Genomic DNA, 20,021 nt, shown 5'->3' on the forward strand with positions numbered 1-20,021 from the left:
ATATGTGCATACCTTGTAGATACCCTGTAGATCAGCTTTATATAGGTTATGCCTATAAACTTATGCAAGAACAAACCTGCGTTCAGAGAGGTGGGGAAAAGCGCCAATTATTGCTTCCAGCTTAACATTAAGACTTGATTTTAGTTGACAGATTATCCAAGCATTTATGCATTATTTGATTACAGAAGAATCCACAGTAAAGTGAAGTAGTCTTTAGAACAGAAATCTAAGCCCCTCTCAACCTCTTAGGCAGAGGAAACGCAGTGTGTGTGAAGCTCAACACTCCTCATCCCCATGAAGGAACACTGAACTCTAAACCCCAAGACTTACATACCATTTTTGCATGTGTTGTGCTTGACTGAATGAACAAATTGGGGGCTTAATGAAGACATGAGAGAGGGGATGAAGATTGGGGATCAGCTAATCTGATCTTGAAGTAACCAGGCTCAGCTATTCAGTACTCCATTGTTTCCAAAGTCCAGGTTCCCAGTTTGGGGTACTCCTAACTCCAGTCTTTCACTCGGATGTCTAGACATCAGTTATCGTCTGCAGTGTCTTTTTGTCATCTTAGGCTGACATACCAGCTATGAACTTCCCAGGCAAACCTTGGCTCAGCCACAGTTATCTGTGCATTAGTGACTTATCGATCAGTCTAGTGGAATGCCATCTGCAAGACTACTCTTTGAAAAGTCCTCAGACTCCTCAACTAGTCCAGAATGTGGCTGCATGGTTATTTACAAGGACAAGTCACTTTTCACCATATTACTCCGACACCGCTGTAACCTCACTGGTTTCCAGTTTGCTTTGAGGTCTAGAAAAAACACAGTGCTGGCTACTCCTCTCAATTGGCCCACGATATACTACCCTTTAGACAAGGGAAGAAGCCACGTTACAATGCAAGAAAGTAACATGACAGGAGGCCTCAAAGCCCTCCATCTGGAAGACCCCAAAGGCACTTCATTTCTGCCTTTTGCAAAAGTTTTCATCAAGAGGAAATAGAAAGAACAAAGTTATGACTCATAGGCATGTTCGATCAAGGTGCTGAAGTGTCATACAATTAAATCATTAAGTTATTTTTCCCAATCAGCAAGCATCAAATATTAAAATTAGCCTACTGGCAACATGCTTCTTATGCAATTCATATTTGCAGACAGAACATTAAAATGCCTCCCTGTTCCCAAATCTTGGGATTTACAAATCTGTGAATCGTTTTCCCCTCCCTGGAGAAAGTGTGCCAATAGCTAACTTAGTAAAGGTAAAGGTTCCCTTGCTCGAAAGCCAGTCGAATCCGACTCTAGGGTTGCGGTGCTCATCTCCGTTTCAAAGCCGAAGAGCCAGCGCTGTCCGAAGACATTTTCCGTGGTCATGTGGCCGGCATGACTAAACACCAAGGCACATGGAACGCTGTTACCTTCCCACCGAAGTGGTACCTATTTATCTACTTGCAATTTCTTGCTTTCGAACTGCTAGGTTGGCAGGAGCTGGAACTAGAGACAGGAGCTCACTCTGTCATGCGGCACACTCAGGTCTCGAACTGCTGAACTACTGACCTTCCACAGCCTGCAGTTCAGCGTCTTAACCACTTGAGCCACCACAGCTCCACAAGCTAACTTAGTAGGTTAATAATATATTGAAATAGGAATTGTCTTTGCTGTGTTCAACCTTACTCATGCCCTAAACTTATATTCCTTATAATTACTTAGCTAAACCACTGCTACATCCATTCAAAATATTCATTATTATTTTCTTCATTACAGATGTGGATTAACTACATATTTAATCTTTTGGTATAATTCTTCTACCTTTGAAATGTTTGGGTTGACCATTGCTGCCAATAATTAAAAGTAACCCCTAGCCTTTTCCCACAGATTTGCTACTAGGGCACACTGTAAATTGCCACCAGAGTTTCCACGTTGCAACAGCGCAGCATTCAGCAGTAACTATGCCCATCCCACCCTGACCTGGATAGCCCAGGCTAGCCTGATCTCTTCAGATCTTGGAATCTAAGCAGGGTCAGCCTTGGCTAGCATTTGGAAGGGCAACCTCCACGGAATACCAGGGTTAAGACACAGAGGTAGGCAATGGCAAACCACCTCTGAAACGTCTCTTGCCTTAAAAACAAGTCAAGCTCGCTACCTACTGGTGCACAACACTAAAAAGAGCTGGAATGTCTGGCTGCCAGACAATCTTATGATCTCCTGGCTATTCTATACACAATGCCATATGATAATTAATTAATGACCATCCCAGGGGGAGAGGGGGCCCTGTGCAAGCACCTCCAAGCATGAAAACAACCAGGTGGACAGAACACCCTTTTGTACTGATGTAACCATTACCTTCAGCAGCCACCTTTGTCACAATGGTGAAAATGTGTAACATTAGGGAGTAATCCAGGGGAAAGCAGGACCGCCATTGTACAAATGCTTCAAAAGCCAAAGTGGTTAACAAGTGATGCATCTTCAGAAGCAGACTGGAGACTAAAGTGTAGATGCTAACACAGACGTGGCCTGTACGCTCCCACTCCATTCAACAAAGTCTGAAGACTTCTTCATCAAGCCAAAGAAGGCGTCTTCCAACCTAAGTGGCTCTTCCGCTGGAAGAAGAGCCACTTAAGTTCCACGAAGGCTCTAAACTTTCTGAGAGGAGTAGTAGGATAAAGGCCAACAGCAACATTTCAGTTCCACTAATTACCAGCAACTGGCTTTTGTAGAAATGTATCTCTCATCAGTATGGAGCAGAGCTTCTTAATTTAACAAAAAGAGGTGGGAAGACAGATCAGGGTTAAAACATTTCTGTGTTTTTGAGTGCTGCGTTAATATCCAAATAACAGCTCAGGGTTTGGGAGTGCATTTTGCTCCACACAGGACTTCTCATAAAATTGTTGCCATCTCAGCTCTGACCTGTGCATGGTTAGACATTAACGTCATGCAAAAATGTGCATGTTTACATACAAAATCCAAAAAGGGAAGCATGACATTAAAGTACAAAAGTATTCTTTCAATTTTTTATTTCTTCACACACAACTTTGTGTACAAACTTTTTTGCCATGTCCTTGATATATAAAAGCATTTTATTTTTTTTCTGAAACAAAATATTCCATAAGAGCTTTTCCCCTGACCGCACGTCCAAATTTGCCTCTTTTTTCTATTGAAAAAATTGAGAAAGTTCTGACTTTTCTTGCTACACATTTAAAATGAGTGACATGCTTTTTAAGAAAATATTTACTCATTCAAAAAGGGGGGGGAGGAAGGTAGGGTTTTTTAAACTGAAAATTTCCCAATTTTTCCACCAGGAAAACTGAAAGAAGTCCTGGAGGGGGACCAGAAAAAGCCCCACTACGAAAATGTTCACCCAAGGGGGCCTCCTTCATTCTTCTATACGTCCTTGCTTAAGATACTGAATTTTTCAACCATTTTTTGTATGCTTATTAAAAGAAAATTTTGAGCAGGCCAGTCTGAGTGCTTGGCACTCACTCAAATTATCAAGCCAGTAAAACAGGGAATGTGGCACAGATTTCCAGAACGCCTCATTTATAAAACACACTTCTGGTGTCGGCAGCAATGAACCCTAGTGTCTGGGCAGAGACCCTGACATATAGTTTCCCTCTTGTTTGTGTTATTAAGGCAGGAATAAAGGGCAGCTTATATTCGGTACATCATTCTGGTTAGAGGGTTAGAAGAGCATCGTAAAGCAATGAAGTTCTGCTACGAATTTTCCCAGCTTTTGTAGCTGCATTCTTCCCTGCTTTCTGCCCAGAACTTGCCTTCAGTACAGTTCTGCAGGTTCCCTCGGCTTGAATACAAACTGTCAGGAAAGGTACATCCTGCCTGCCAGCTTAAATTTACTCATTCAGTCAGCTGAATAAACCTTTTCAGCCTGTTTTAAATAGTACTTTTCCACAGTATGAAAAGGTGGCCTTGTAGTTTCAGCTTACCTATCAATTCCAGGCAAGGGGGGGGGGGTCCATGAATAACACAACCTTGTCCTCTTAAGCAAGGTTACTTACATGTAAACACAGGTAACATCCACTCCATCTCAGTTTATACAACATATCCTGATTCCTTCTAGTAGTCACAAAAAGAATGTGCCCATTGAAAGTACTTCGAGAACAAGTCTTAAGAAGACAATGGACTATAATATGGACGTCTTTAGCAGGTGGACTGTAAACCGGAATTCTACCTAAGACAACATTTGGGGGAAGATCAACCCACTAATTATTTTTCAGGCGTATAGCACCCCATATTTGTTTCCCTACCTTAGAATTAAATTAAAGTCAGTTCTCAGCAGCAGAGCAGTGGCCTTATATTAACAGAATTTACAAAAGATGGGCACTACTCTTGTGTGCTACTATGGCTGCTTAAGAAGATAAGTAGATGAAACCCTTTCAAATCAACTCCCTGGTTAACCATAAAACACATTTTTTTAAAGTCAATTTTTTAATATAAGTACCTAGAAAGGCCTTTTTAAAGTCAATGCTTGTTATGACATCTAAACTATGCCTTTTTCTTTAAAACTGTTTGCATTGTTATTATGCAAATGCATGCAATTGAACTGATTTAACATTTATATGATTGACAAGGGGCGGGACCCGCGATACTCGCGGGAGGGGGGGGAGGGAGCTCCACACCTATGAGGAAGAGGAGGAAGCAGCAGGAGGAGGTAAGTTCCCCCGCATCTCGCCGGTTCCCCCGTCTCCTCCACCCCCCTCCACCCCCCGGCTCAATCTCCCCCCCTCGAAGCGAGGCCTGGCGGCTTGCAGCCACCTGGGCCTCGCTGGGGGCCCCCGCCCACCTCCGAAGCGGCGGTGGCAGCAAGGCCGGGTGCAGAGCATTCCCTGCGCATGCGCAGGGGACGCTCTGTCACTTTTGGGGGATTTAAGTATCCCCCCGATATTTTTTTACAGGTTTCAGATTTTTGTGCACACCTGGGAACTGCCCCAAGTGTACACAAACATCTCCCTCCCCCCAGGTGCCCCCGATGTGGTGCCCCAATATAAGAGGGCATTTATATTGGCTAGGCTAAATGCCTATTCAGGGCCATTATGCAGGTATTTCTTATTCAGATAGAAGGTGTGAGTAAGGGGATGGTCAAATTGAGACCTTGGAACATATTTTGCTATTTTGTTGTTTTTGGGAGGATTTGATGAAGAACTAGTTAGGACTGTTTATATCTTACACATATTATCATTCTTTGCAGAGTCTGATTCAGATGTTATTATTAGATATAGATAATAGGATCATGTTATTAGTTGCAGAATTTTTGTTGGCGGTAATTATATGTAAAAGGGGATAATATAGGGTTGTTTCACTGTGATACTGCTTGTGGTCAGTTGGCCTCTAAAACAATATTATTTAAGTACTAGGAAAAAGGCCCGTTGTGGAAATAAATACAACAATCTCTAGAAAGAGGCTCTGGGCGGGTGCCCACTCAGTGTCAATTTGCTGTGGCGACCTCAGCAGGGCATAATGACACTGAGTCCACCATTTTCTCCAGAGGAACTGATCTTTGCTACCTAAAGAACAATTGTAATTTTGAGTGATCTCCAGCCCTCACCTGGAGATTGGTAACGATGGTTCCCCAGAAGGGAATGGTTGGTTTGGAGGGCGGAGTCTGTGGCTTTCTACCTGTCCGAGGTCCCACGCCTCCTTAAACCTCACCCTCTCCAGGCTCCATCCCTCACATCTCCAGGCATTTCCCACCAGGAGCTGGCAACGCTATCTCCTTCCCAGCCAATCATCAACCTACCTTTATTTCCCCCTCCCTCTTTAGCTTTTCACCCCCCACACACCTGCAGCCTCTCCCGTGCTCTGAAGCCCTGACTGCTACGTCACATTGGCTGTCATACGGGGGCCACCTCTGCAGCATATAAGGATACAGAACCCACCATTTTCTCCAGGGGAACTGATCTCTGCCATCTGGAAAGCAGTTGTAATTCTGAGTGCTCTCCAGCCCTCACCTGGAGATTGGACACATTTTACCTCAGAACAGCAAAACTGTTTAGAATGTTAGAGGCAAAAGCCAATCCAGTCGCATATGCAAACGACCTCTGTGTTCCGAGACAGAGGCCAATGAGGCTGCATATGCAAATAACCTCTGTGTTCTGACTGCCTATGGGGGGGAGAACAGCAAACTGTTTAGAATGTTGGAGGCGAGACTCAAGCAATGCAGCCAGTGGATAGGGACAGATTCTGAGTGACATACCAGGGCGCCAACCAATTCCGGAGCGTGTGGAATGTTCTAGAGAAGTGCCACCACCATTCGGCTTTTATATATAAGGGAGATAAGTAACAAAGACGTCTTCAATTGGGTGGCTGCTCTACAAGTAACTTGTATCTACCAAACTATACTTCCATGCAACTTAATATGCGCAGAGCACTCCTGGCACTTAATGATATGTCATGCCACATATAATCAGTATTAATATATATATTTTTAAAAAATCAGAAAGATAGATTAAACAGTCAAAGTTTGCAAAATTCCTAGTCACTGTCAAAATGCCCACAGTGCTACAAGTACAATATTACCTTTCCACCTCTGCTTCCCGCTCATGCTGAAAACCAGTATACTCCAGTGTGGAGTGACAGTTCCTAATTCCTGGCTCAGGGAGAGATGTCTCAGACTACTGCCCCAAAACACTAAACAGACAACACAGTGGATGCTGCTCTACGGTTTCCTCTGTACAGTTACTGCCTCTCAAGTGGAAAGAACCAGGTGAGTCTTGGGGAAACTCACAGTGACTGGACACCCTGCAGCTGATCCCAAGGAGCTCCCAAAAATTGTTCGGACCAACTACCAGCTTATATTAGAGTGGCCGCCCTGACCTGCTCAGAAGATAAGCAGGGTCAGCCTTGCTTAGTGTTTGGATGGGAAATCACTGAGGGAGTTCTGGGTTGCTATACAGAGGCAGACAATGGCAAACCCCCTCTTGGCTTTGAAACTGTACAGGGTCACCATAAGTCAGCTGTCCCTTGATGGCACTTTTCCACCACCACCACCAGAGTTGTAATACCAACTAGGGTTGCCAGGTCCCCCCTGGCTACCAGCAGGGGACAAGATGATAGGGTTACCAATTCCGGGTTGGGAAACTCCTGAAGATTTGGGAGTGGAGCCAGGTGAGGACAAGGACCTCAGTGGGATACAATGCCACAGAGTCCACCCTCCAAAACATTTGTTTTCTCCAGGGGAACTGATATCTGTATTATGGAGATGAGCTGTAATTCCGAGGGATCCTCAGGTCCCACCTGGAGGCTGGCATCCATAATACCAACAGGGATTAAAGATAGTCATTACAAAGAGGCATTTTAGGATGAAGACAGGCATGGCAAAGATTGCCATCTATCTATAAAATACAAAGTGTAGGCTCATACAGCTGCCTCAATTTGTATCAGGGCAATGAAGGGAAGGGAGAGGGGAAGGGGACTCTACCCTTCAACTCTTTGCTGAATTTCAGAACTGAAATCAACTCCAACCACTATGCTATTAGCATTTTAAAGGAAAATACCATCTTATTTTAAAATGCTAACACCAAAGTGGGAAATGTGGTTTCGTTTAGTGACAATGAGTGGAGACTGAAGGGTTAAGCTCCCTTCCTCTCCCCCTCAGAGCCTCAATGTAAATTCAGACCATGTGTGGAGGACTAAGAAGGTCCAAGATGTACGAACTAGAGAGCAGGTACTTCAGCCTGTCCATCATCTCCTTATAAATGCCCTTTTCCCACACAGGTTCAAACCAGAATTATCAACAAGAGGAAATGGAGTGCACAGTCACTCCAACACCAGAAAAGCAACCAAAGCATGGAAGAAGCTTCCATGTACAGTTCATTCATCTGGATCCAATAGTATGCATGCAAAGAAAGACAGTGTAGAGAAGAAAAATACTCTTCTGGTTACACTTAAATGCTTCAGATGCACATGACATACACAATAGGTATAACTGGTGGATAGATTCAGAGGGGAAAACCTCTTAAAAGTAATGAACGTGCACCATGTCACTGCAGGTAAGAATCTCCGGGTTGGTGCTGGTGGAAATGGATCAGAAGGAACTCAAATTGCTAAAACTTGGTTAACGGGGTCTTGCTGAATTGCATAACCTCAAGGCAGATACAGTATTCAAACCCAAAGGCTTACATTGCTCTGGGGGATAACAGCATCCACTGAATTACTACATTATAGTTCCCAGTTTTCTTGGAGAATAAGCCAGACAAGACATCAAAGCAAAAACTTACAACCTGCTCAAGTTGAATAAATCCAAGCATTCGCCTAACATTCTGCCAAGTTCGTAACATTTCATTAGTTGTTCAAAAGCTTAACCTGGATCAGTCTGAAGCGGCTCCCAAGCCCAGCTTTTTTAAAAAGGGGCTTAATGGGAAAAGCCTTCCAAGGAAGGGTTCTGAGGCAGGCTGTGTTGATTGATCAAAGGAAGGAGTGACTGTAAGAAGAAACAACGCCTCTTATTACCAACTTATACAACTGGCAGACCTCGCATCTGAAGAAGTGAGCAGTGACTCACAAAAGCTCATACCCTGCCACATATTTTTATAGTCTTTAAGGTGCTACTGGACTCTTGCTCCTTTCTATTGGCATACCTACAGTATGGCTCTTCTTGGATTGCACTACCTTAGGCCAAAGTGGTTACCCATCACCCTGACACATTTAAGTATGTTTAAGAGTTCTTCAAAAGGAGAATATTCAGTCATGCAGTTCCTCTACCTGCAGCCTGAAGTTACACAGTTCAGACGTTTTACCACCTGGGGTTAAATTGAATTTATTAACTCATTTATATCCTGCTCTTCTTTAGACCAGCAGGTGTGAAAATTACATCAAACTAAAAGCAAACACAATCTCAAAGAACAGAAATACATGCAAAATACCACAGACTTGCAAGCTATCAAAAGCACACTGGAAAAGCTCTGCACAAACCTTTGCATAACATAACCACATAGGAAACTGATGTTGGAAGCTAATTTTCATGCAGAAACTTTAAAAATGGTGGTTCGGGGTAGAATTTGCCCACCTCAGACAGGGCAAGGGCCATCCCTTGTTTGAAGCCCAGGGGCGCGGGGCCAGCACGGGATGGCAGTGATTCTACGATTCCTTTCTCAAATGACTCCTTTCTCAAGAGCAGAAGACACTAAGTTGGCTATATGATGAACAGGTTTCTAAGTGTGCACACACACAGTGCTGAGAATTTTCAAGTATTCAGTGCTCCAAAAATCACTTCACAAAGTGGTGCTATTAAAAAAAAAAATCACTATTCTTCAGAAAGCCAACTATAACAGCAAGGTAGAAAGAAGATGTGTTTCAAACCCCATAGGATTTTCCGCAGAACCTGTCAAGGTGTTAAGCCTTCATTGTCAAGTTCACTTTTGTACAAAATTAATGGGTTGCATCTCAGCAATAACACCTCTTTCCTCTTCTATACAGGGCCAAGTCAATAGTGTCCAACCTCTATCTGTATGAAAGGGGAAGAATATCAAACTTCATTGTATGTGGTCAATTCCTTGTTCAAGGCCAGCATTGTGGCTTTTAATAGCACTTCTTAAGACAGCACTGTGCTCTTTCGGTATTTTTAACATGATAGTTTAAAGTAGAGCATTCTATTTTCAGCATCCATGATACCTACACTCAGTGTTTAAATTCTGGACAGCAACAGTTACAAAAAACTGGAACACTGTATTCCAGAGGGTAGTGAGGATAAGGAGGAAAGCATATGATTCTAAGCGCTACATGTTGGAACAGGGCATTTGGTCAACAACCTTGTTTGCTAGGAGAACTACTGCACAGAAACAGAAAGCAATAAGCTGAACTGTGCAATGAACAGACGAAAACAACCAAGTTTAATTGTGTATGGACATGAAGATTTGATGAGAGGTAGGGTGAATCACGAGGCATCCAAACCCTCTTCAGAGAATCTGAAAGGGGAAATATTTCAAAATAAATGAAAGAAATTAAAGATAACAGGCCTTTTCTGAATAGGTTTTATTTATTTATTTATTGGGATTTTTACCCCGCCCCCCTGCAAAGCGGGCTCAGAGCGGCTTACAAGGGGCAAAGCACATATAAAACAAGGTAAAAGCAATAAAAACATCAATAACAATTAATCAATTAATAACAATTAATCACAATAGTACTCAATTAAAAACAAGATGGTCCCCGAATATTTCAAAATAAATGAAAGAAATTAAAGATAACAGGCCTTTTCTGAATAGGTTTTATTTATTTATTTATTGGGATTTTTACCCCGCCCTCCCTGCAAAGCGGGCTCAGAGTGGCTTACAAGGGGCAAAGCACATATAAAACAAGGTAAAAGCAATAAAAACATCAATAACAATTAATCACAATAGTACTCAATTAAAAACAAGATGGTCCCCGAATATATGCCAAGATGGTAAACAGACAGTTCTCCGGAGATGATGTTGTCCTATAGCCGATCCCAACCAGGTAAGTCCGGTGGTATCAGTCACGCAGAAATTGTGGCAGATCTTCCCGGGCCATCCTTAGCCCCGATGTTATCCACCTCATTGGTGGCAGTGGTAGTGGCAGCCCCTATGTGAAAGCCTGGCGGAAGAGCTCCGTCTTGCAGGCCCTGCGGAACTGCATAAGGTCCCACAGGTTTGAGTTCCTGCATTGCAACTGGTGTTTCTGATTTCTCTTCCACAGTCCTCATTGCTCCTGGAGAGGTGTCCATTTGTTATCTTCAGAACTGAGATGGGTGGATTAAGATGGCCTGGGCCTTCCTGCACAGTGGAACCTGAGTGGTGGAATTCCCTCTTTTTCCTGTATGGAAACTCAAGGAAACTCCTGTATGAAAACTCTATGAAACACTCACTCTAGACCTATCCTTTTTTGTTTTTGACACTAGAGTTAAGACTAGGGCTTTCAAATGATTCTAGTTGCATGTGTCTATGTGTTTTTGGCTTTAATAACGATTTCTTCTTTGGTTACTGAAGTTTATTTGTTATATTGGTTTAATGACCACTTGCCTGTCACTTATGCTGGGCATTTCATATGACACCTCAACCAACAACAAACTTTTCCTCCTTGGGGAAGGTGACAAAATGTAAATTTTGTTTGGCTACCATGCCTTACTCTTAGCTAAGGCTCAGTGAATAACAGGCCCGTAGCCAGGATTTTTAAAGTCAGGGGGTATTTAAATTTCTTAGGGGGCACTAGCTAATCAAATTAATGCAGGGGAGAAGGCCGTGACATCCTGGCCTGGATGGGAAGTCAGGGGGCCTTGCCAGCAATTCAGGGGGCCTAGCCCCGAGATGCCCGGCTGTAGCTATGGGCCTGGTGAATAATGTGGGACTTCTATCTTTTTATTTGACTTTGTTTAAGAGCTGAAATCTGTGGTTTAGTTCAGTTATTTTGGTAACTTACTTGATTGTTTTAATTTTTTTCATTTTATGGGTATGTGTTTCATACCTTTTGGTAGGTCTTCATAAAGGTGCTTTGGGTCACACTTAATGGGAGAAAACAGAGTTGTGAACATTTTAATAGATAAAGAGAGTCACATCAGAAATCTCGTTATTCAAGTTCTAGGGTCGAAGAAGTTCATGGAAACCTTAGACTACTAAACTGCAGAATTGAAAAGATGGATATAACACATTTCGACTGGGCAAATCAAAGAATGAGACAGGACCTAAATAAAATGACTAATATTAAGTATGAATATTACAATCAGGGGTCTTGTTGTAGAAAAAGAGCTGCCGGAGCTCATTAGCATAACTCATTAGCATAACTTATTTGCATATGCCACGCCCCCTGACATCACCGGAAGTGACAGAAGGCCACACCCCCTGATATCACCGGAAGTGTGTCAGAAGGCCCGGCTACTTACCCTCCTGCTTCATCCTCATTCCCAAACGGAATGAGGATCGAAGCAGAGGGCGGGGTAAAGAAGGGGGCGGGGCTTCACCACATGACCGCCCCGCCCCCTAGAGGTTCTCTTCCGGAGCTCCGTACCTGAGAGCTCCCCCCTATTAAGTATGAATATTACAATTATTTTGCAGCTTAGGGATAAACTATAAATTTTGTGTAGTTCTGCCATGATATCTGTGAACCTGGAAATCTATATTTTGTCCTATAGTTACAGAGGTTGCATTTATAATCACAGTTACCAGGAAGTTAGTTTCAGGTGGGCAGCCATGTTGGTCTGCATTAGAAGAGCAAGATTCAACTCCAGTAGGACGTTAAAGAGCAACAAGATTTCCCAGGGTATAAGCTTGGACTCTCAAATTATTATTTCCTGGAAAATCCTGTAGGCCTTTAAAGTGCTCCTGGACTCAAATCATCGGGGACTTCTGAGTAAACTTGCTTAGGAACAGCCTAATCCACAACAGCACCCTATCCCCCCCCCTTCTACCACCAACCCCCTAGGTTATACTGTAAGAAATTGGCAGGACAAAATATTACATACCTAAGGCAGCTAGGAATAGTAAACCTCCTAAACAAGATGAGGATCCTTACACTACTTAGCCTCCCCCAAATATTTCTACCAATAGTAGTAGTAATTTAAAAACACACACAGAGAAGCACTGCACATTTATACAAGAAAGTAACTTGGGAAAATAAATATATTACATTACAAACAGCGAAAGCAGTAGTTGCTTTTCCCCAACTACAATGCAAGCACACTGCTCACTACTTGTTGGTCTTTTCCATGAGGGCAAGTGATAATTTCATCTCATCTGAATCTCTGTAATAACCGTTGACAGCCCCAGATGCTAGGCCCACGGTGAGAGCATCTGTTTCCCTATTGAGGATTAAGTTAAAACTACTTATTGCTTAGGTTTCAAGATAGTAGATCCCGCTATGCCTTGGGTATGCTAACCATACACGAAAAAGAAGACTGAAGCCGAATGTATTTCCAAAATCAGATACCAAAATAAATAAATAAATCCAGAAATGAATGAAATGTGAATGTGTATAGTTAAATTACTCAGGGGTAGGAAAAATTATCCCCCATCCCATCCACCTACCACACTGCATCAAACCCTCATTGTCACTGTGTTTTATCTTTTAAAAACAGGTATAAAGCAAAAACTCAAGGATGACAAATTTAACACACAAAAAACCCCTCTGGGTGGAAGGGACCTCAGATCAGCGCACAGTGGTAGGACCACTTCATCATTCCCATTGCTCTTTTAGATCCATGTGGAGAGTTAGGCTTGCTTCATGTATCACGATTCATGCTGAAATTATACACACAGTGTTGTAAGCGGCAACATAAAGACTAGTACATTTGTCAGGCAGCCAGGAACTCACTGAGGCTCCCTTCTGTTATGTATACTGTATGTATACACCTTTATAAACATGTCTTTGTTTCCCAGAATTTAATCCCCCGTCCTAAAGAAGAGTTCATAATTTGACCTGTACCATACCACTGCACAGCCTTTGCTACGTACTTAATACAGATCTGGCATGTATATCTGTGTGTGTTTTAAATCCCTTGTCTTTGAATAAAGCAGCATTTCATAATTAAATTGCTCTGTCACAAACTCCCAGTGTTACAGGATCCAAAACACATCCCCCTGCTCCTCCACATTTAATTACAAATCATTAAATTTATTGATATCTTACCTAAGGACTCCCCCAGGATCCTTAGCTGATCCATCATTTGTGTAATTAAGATTAATGTTCTATTCAAGGAGGATTTGAAACATGAGACATGAAGGCTTTGTAACAAAGAATGCCCAGTTAAAAGATGATGGGAAAGATGCTCATTCAAGTTCTGGACGGTACTCTCACATTAAGACGGTTGAACTGGCTTAAGAGGCTGACAGTGAGATCAGATGCAGAGTTACCTCAGTTTAAACCCACTGAAATAAATGGCCTCAGACTGGAGTAACACTACTTGAGATTGCACTGTGAGCTATAAAACAGTAAAATCTTTGGCTCCGATCTTGCTTCTGCCATAACTTACACTTGTTACTATAAAGATTACAAAAATGTGTGTAAAGCATTTTGAACACTGTCAAATGCTATATAAATGGTAATGATCTCTGCTAGTAATATTATAATTTGTTAGACTGAAAGCAATTTTTAAAAAGCCCATAGTTTAAAAACCCCCCGAAAAACATTAAAAAAACAACAGCAACAAAAAGTGTAATACTGTGGCTAGAGCAGTAGACTTGGACCTGCATTCAAATTCTTGCCTAGCCACAAAGACCAGTTATTACACCTCGCAGCCTAAAATATTTCACAGGGTTGTTCTGAAAAATAAGACAGGGGGAAGTTTATGCTAACCTGAGATCCTCAGAGGAAGGATAAAGACATGATTTAACAGGCAGGAAAAAACCACAAGGGAAAACTGATCTGAAACTCACCTTCTCCCTGGATGGATATAAAATCATAACTGGATGGATGTAAAATCATAACTATTTCAATAACCAAAAAATACTGATTTAAATAAAAGTTGACATTTTGTAATTCATGTAGCATGCATACTAACTGCTTTGGGAAACAATTATATCCTGTTGGCTTAGAAGTAAATAAAGTTTTAATGCGACCTAATAATAAAACATAAAAGACCTCTAGGTAGGCTTTGCCTCTTCTCTCTCTCTTTTTATACCTCTCCAAGATGGGGAAGCCGTGTTAGTCTGTCTGTAGCAGTAGAAAAGGGCAAGAGTCCAGCAGCACCTTAAAGACTAACAAAATATGTGGCAGGAGATGAGCTTTCGTGAGTCACTGCTCACTTCTTCAGATAATTATATCAGGTTATACACAGTGGTGGTGGTGGTGGGAACTGTGGCATTAATGGATATGGGTCTTCTCTATACATGCGGTAAGGAGCAAGTCTGACAGTGGTGTGCTGGCTGGTTTGAGGTAATATTCCAGAATCAAAGGCTTCAGAAACAGGAAGCATATATCCCACGCTGTTTGGTCATAAACACTGATAATTTCCCACAACAGTAAGATTAATGCCTAGCCTAACCTAATCCAGAACATTTCTAACCGACCTCAAAAACATTGTTTCTTGCCACATCCAGTCTTCCACACAGAAAGGCTACCTTTGAGAGAAGGTCATGGATTCAGTTTTAAGCCATTAAAAAATTAAATAAATTATCGTATGGCATTGTGTGTAGTATAGCCAGGAGATCCTAAGATTGTCTGGCAGCCTTATGGTCTAGCTTTTTTAGTGGTGAGTTAGACTTAATTTTGGGCTGAGAGAGCTCTGAAAGAGCTGTGACTGATCCCAGGTCACCCAGCTGGCTTCGTGTGGAGGAGTGTGGAATCAACCCTGGTTTTCCAGATTAGAGTCCATCGCTTTTAAGCTATTACAAGCTCAGGCCCACAAATAATTTTGTGTGTGTGTAGAAAATACAAATTATTACAAAATTCCCCTACTCAAACCAAATCCTCCAGGATACACTAAGTTCTTGTTGGCTTCAGCTTGTGAATTTCCCCATCTCCTTCTTTTTCTTTGACTCTCAATTGCTTACATCATTATGAACATAAGAGAAGTCATGTTGGATCAAGCCACTGGCCCATTCAGTCCAACACACTATGTCACATAGTGGCCAAAAACCAGGTGCCATCAGGACATCCACCAGCAGGCCCAGAACTTCAGAAGACCTCTCCCTGTTACCCCCCCCCCAGAACCAAGAATAAACAGTTTCACTGCCCCACACACAGTGTTCCATCTATACCTTGTGGCTGATGGACCTCTGCTCCACATGTTTCTCCAGTCACCTCTTGAAGCTGTCTATGTTTGCAGCCACTGCCACGTCTTGCAGCACTGGATTCCATATTGTTAATTACTCTTCAGATGAAGAAGTACTTCCTTGTATCTGTTCTAAGCCTACTGCTCATTAATTTCATTGAGTGCCAATAATTATTTATTTATTACGTTCGATTTATATCCCGCCTTGCCAGCACAAGCTGGCTCAAGGCGGCGTACAACAAGTTAAAATAGAATAAAAACAATAAAATACAATAAAAATTTCACATAAACCAAACAATTTACATAAAGCGCAAGTAAGTGCAATAAGTTCTTGTACTGTGAGAAAAGGAGAAAAGTGCTCGTTCTCTACCCTTCCCTATCCCATGAACAATTTTGTAAACCTCTATCATGTCACCCCACAGTTGTCGTTTCGCCAAGCTAAAGAGCCCTAACCTCTTGAACCTGTCTTCATAGGGAAGGTGTTCCATCCCCTTAATCATTTTAGTTGTCCTTTTCTGCACCTTTTCAAATGCTATAACATCTTTTTTGAGGTAAGGTGACCAGAACTGTACACAGTATTCCAAATGAGGCTGCACCATAGATTTATACAGGGGCTTTATGATACTGGCTGGTTTGTTTTCAGCCCCCTTCCTAATAATTCCCAGCATAGCATTTGCCTTTTTTATTGCAGTTGTACACTGAGTCAGCCTTTTCAGTGAGTTATCTACCATGACTCCAAGATCTGTCTCCTGGTCAGTTACCCCCAGTTTGGACCTTGTCAACATATATTTATAGTTAGGATTTTTGGCTCCAATGTGCATTACTTTGCACTTGCATACATTGAACCTCATTTGCCATACTGACGCCCACTCGCCCAGCCTTCACAGATCCCTCTGGAGCACCTCACAGTCCTTCATGGTTCTCACTACCCTGAACAACTTAGTGTCATCCACAAACTTGGCCACTTCACTGCTTACTCCGGACTCCAAATCATTAATGTACAAGTTAAAAAGCACCGGACTAGTACCAAGCCCTGCGGTACCCCACTGCTTACCACCTTCTACTGTAAAAACTGCCCATTTATACTCACTCACTGTTTCCTGTTAATTAACCAGTTTTTAATTTACAAGACCATTTGTCCTCTTATCCCATGACTGCTGAGTTTACTTAGGAGCCTTTGATGAGGAACTTTATCAAAAGCTTTCTGAAGTCTAGGTAAACAACATCTACTGAGTCACCCTTGTCCACATGTTTGTTTACCCTCTCAAAGAACTCTAAAAGGTTAGTGAGACAAGACCTTCCCTTACACAATCCATGCTGATTCTTCCTCAATAGCTTTTGTTCATCCATGCTCATCATTCTAAGGGAAAAAATGAGTATACTCAGTCCTGACTAGGCTGGGGAATGATGCCTTGTTTATTTTAATTTCAAAATGGGTATTATTATGCTTAACTAGGGAATCCCTTAAGTATACAGAAATTCCACCCCTGTCTACAGTCAGGTGAAACTGACCTTGAAATATTTACCTGAGACAGGGAAATTATGAGTGAGCCGAGCTCAGGTGGGTGGATTTTGGAGAACTGCCACATGGCAGGGCAGGGGGAGCGCCAACTGCTACTGACAGGCACAAAATTTGTTCGTTTTAAATAGATGTCACATCACAACTAAAAGTCCTGTTCTTTGAAAAAGATTTAAATGGATCAATGTACCCACTGGCAATGTACCCACTGGCACTTCCCAAGCTAAGGGCCTTAAACATGAAGCTCCACTTAAAAGCCATAACTGGAGCTTTCATTTTATGAAAATGGCTCCATACCACTACCACCCGAGTAAGCTATACAGAGCTTCTAAATGTGCTCTTTAGCAACTCTGACATATGATGTGCTGATACAGCAAGTAAAGGGCTGCAAAATTAAAGTTATGGCTGAACTGCCAGAGGACACGAAAAGTTTTAGATAAGAATTTGAACACGTCAGAAAACCTGATTCACATCTACATATTGCTAATAACACAAATATGCTCTTTAGTATTATACATCTGTGTACCCAATGCATTATTTCTGTATCTAGGATACGTAAACTCCTTTATGCAGGCTGGACACCCCAGTGGAAGTACTCTTTACACACACTTCCAAGTAGTTTGTACAACTCTACAACAGGAGGGCGCATATGAGATTAACATGACCATGTGAGTGGGCCAACTGTGTAGACAATCCTACAGAACTGACACTCTTGCTAGGAATGCACGTGAAGATCACCTAAATGAATAAATGTACAGAGTTTTACTGCTTGAGATATGAAATACTTGAGAAGTAAGAGAGCCAGTGTAATCCAGTGGTTAGAGTGTTGGACTGGAACAGAAACTATCAAGTTCGAATCTCCACTCTAGCTCACTGGGCAACCTGGACCAATCATGATCTCTCAACCTAGTTACCTCATAGGGTTGTTAAGTTAAAATGGAAGGGGCTATTTGATCTACATAGGCCCCTGCCACACGGCAGGGGAAAAGCCCCTTTAAGGCACGGCTTTTAAAAGCCGCGCCAACGTTGACACGGCGCAGCAGGATCCCACGGATCCCCCGGCCGCGCCGCCTTTTCTCCCCGGCGCGATCAAACGCCGGGGAGAAAACCCAGTTCGGACGCCTAGCCGGCCGAACTGCGCATGTCGGAGCATGCGCAGTTCGGCTCCGGCCCGGGGTTGTGCCGGCGCAAGGACGCGCCGGCGATCAAATGCCCGGTTTGCCGCGGCGCGTCCATTTGAACCACCTATCCAGGTGGTTCAGTTTGCGCCGGCTTATCCCGGGAAAGGGACAGTTCGGGTACGGAATCACGGCGCTTTACAGATGTTGTGGTGTGATCGCGCCGGTTTGACCCGCCCCCGAACTGTCCCGCTCCCGGGCCAAATCGCCTCGTGTGAACGGGACCATATTTACCTATCTACTCTTATCTGTAACAGGGCTGTTAAAGGGATAAAATGAAGGCAGGGCATGTAAGCTATGCTGAAGAAGGGTAGGATAAAGGCAAATAAAAAACCAAAGACTTTTAAAGTAACGCTAGAGACTGAAAAGAATGTTAAGTGTTGAAAAGGGTAGGGGTAAACTAAGGGCACGTCTACAGTCATCCCCCCCCCATAACTTTATTTTTAAAAACTATTTATACAAAATAACATACAACCTCTAGAAGTCACCAAAATAACATTTTCATGTCTATTGATTATCTACAAATAAACCAAAGATCTGTTAAAAAATAACATATCTTGATGTAATGTATTTTTGGAAGCATATCTTTTTCAGTTATATATTGAACTACAGGAAACCATACTTCAACAAATTTAGTGGTGGAATTATTTACTTTGGTATAATTAACTCTATCTTGAGATTTTACTCATGATAAAGTAGTCCCAAAGTCTAGCTTGCCATTGTTCAATCGTAGATATTTTCTTATCTTTCCACACAGCTGCCAATGTAATTTTGGCTATAGCTAACAATATAGGTATTAATTTTATTTTACTTTTATCCTTTAAAGGTTGCTTCCAAAAATCAAGTAGAAAGAGTTTTGGTATTAAAGGAAAATCATAATTTGTTGTTTAATTTGTTGAACAATATCTTTCCAGTACAATTGTATTAGTTCAAAAGTCCACCAACAGGGGTTAAAATCTGCCTGATGACCACAGTTTTTGTAATAACTTGGATTGTAATTTTTGTTTATTTTATGTAACTGACTTGGCATAAGATAAAATTTTGTTTGCATCTTAAATAATTGGAATTTTATATTAAAAACAGCAAGTTCATATCCCTGCTCATCCTCTAATGTGATTTAGGCCATCATGTGTCAACAATACCCTTCCACCCACTACACTGGACAAACAGGCCAGTCCCTTCAACAAAGAATTAATGGACATAAGTCTGACATTAGGAACCACAACATTCAAAAATCAGTGGAGTAACATTTTAATCTTCCAGGACATTCAGCTGCTGACCTAAAAGCAGCAGTTCTCTTACAAAAGGAATTTCAAAGAGAAAGAGAGACTGCTGAATTGCAGTTGATAATGAAACTCAAGACAATGCATCGACCTGGATTGAACTGAGATAGAACTAGGTTTCCTGTCTCATTACCAATACTAATTTCTCCACGCCTATTACCCCTCTGCATCTCTCCTGAATCCAATCACCTGTTATTCTCATTTGCCTGCTAATGTCATTCGGCATCTGAAATAACTCTACTTTCCAATAAATAGGACAGATGGACTCCCATTCCAGCTGTACCTGACGAAGTGAGCAGTGACTCATATTTTGTTAGTCTTTATGGTTCTACTGGACTCCTGCTCTTTTCTACTGCTACCGTTATGTACAAATGATGG

Source organism: Gekko japonicus, unplaced genomic scaffold (genome assembly GCF_001447785.1).
Source record: "Gekko japonicus isolate JY-2015 unplaced genomic scaffold, Gekko_japonicus_V1.1 scaffold52, whole genome shotgun sequence".
In the NCBI taxonomy this organism is placed as follows: Eukaryota; Metazoa; Chordata; class Lepidosauria; order Squamata; family Gekkonidae; genus Gekko; species Gekko japonicus.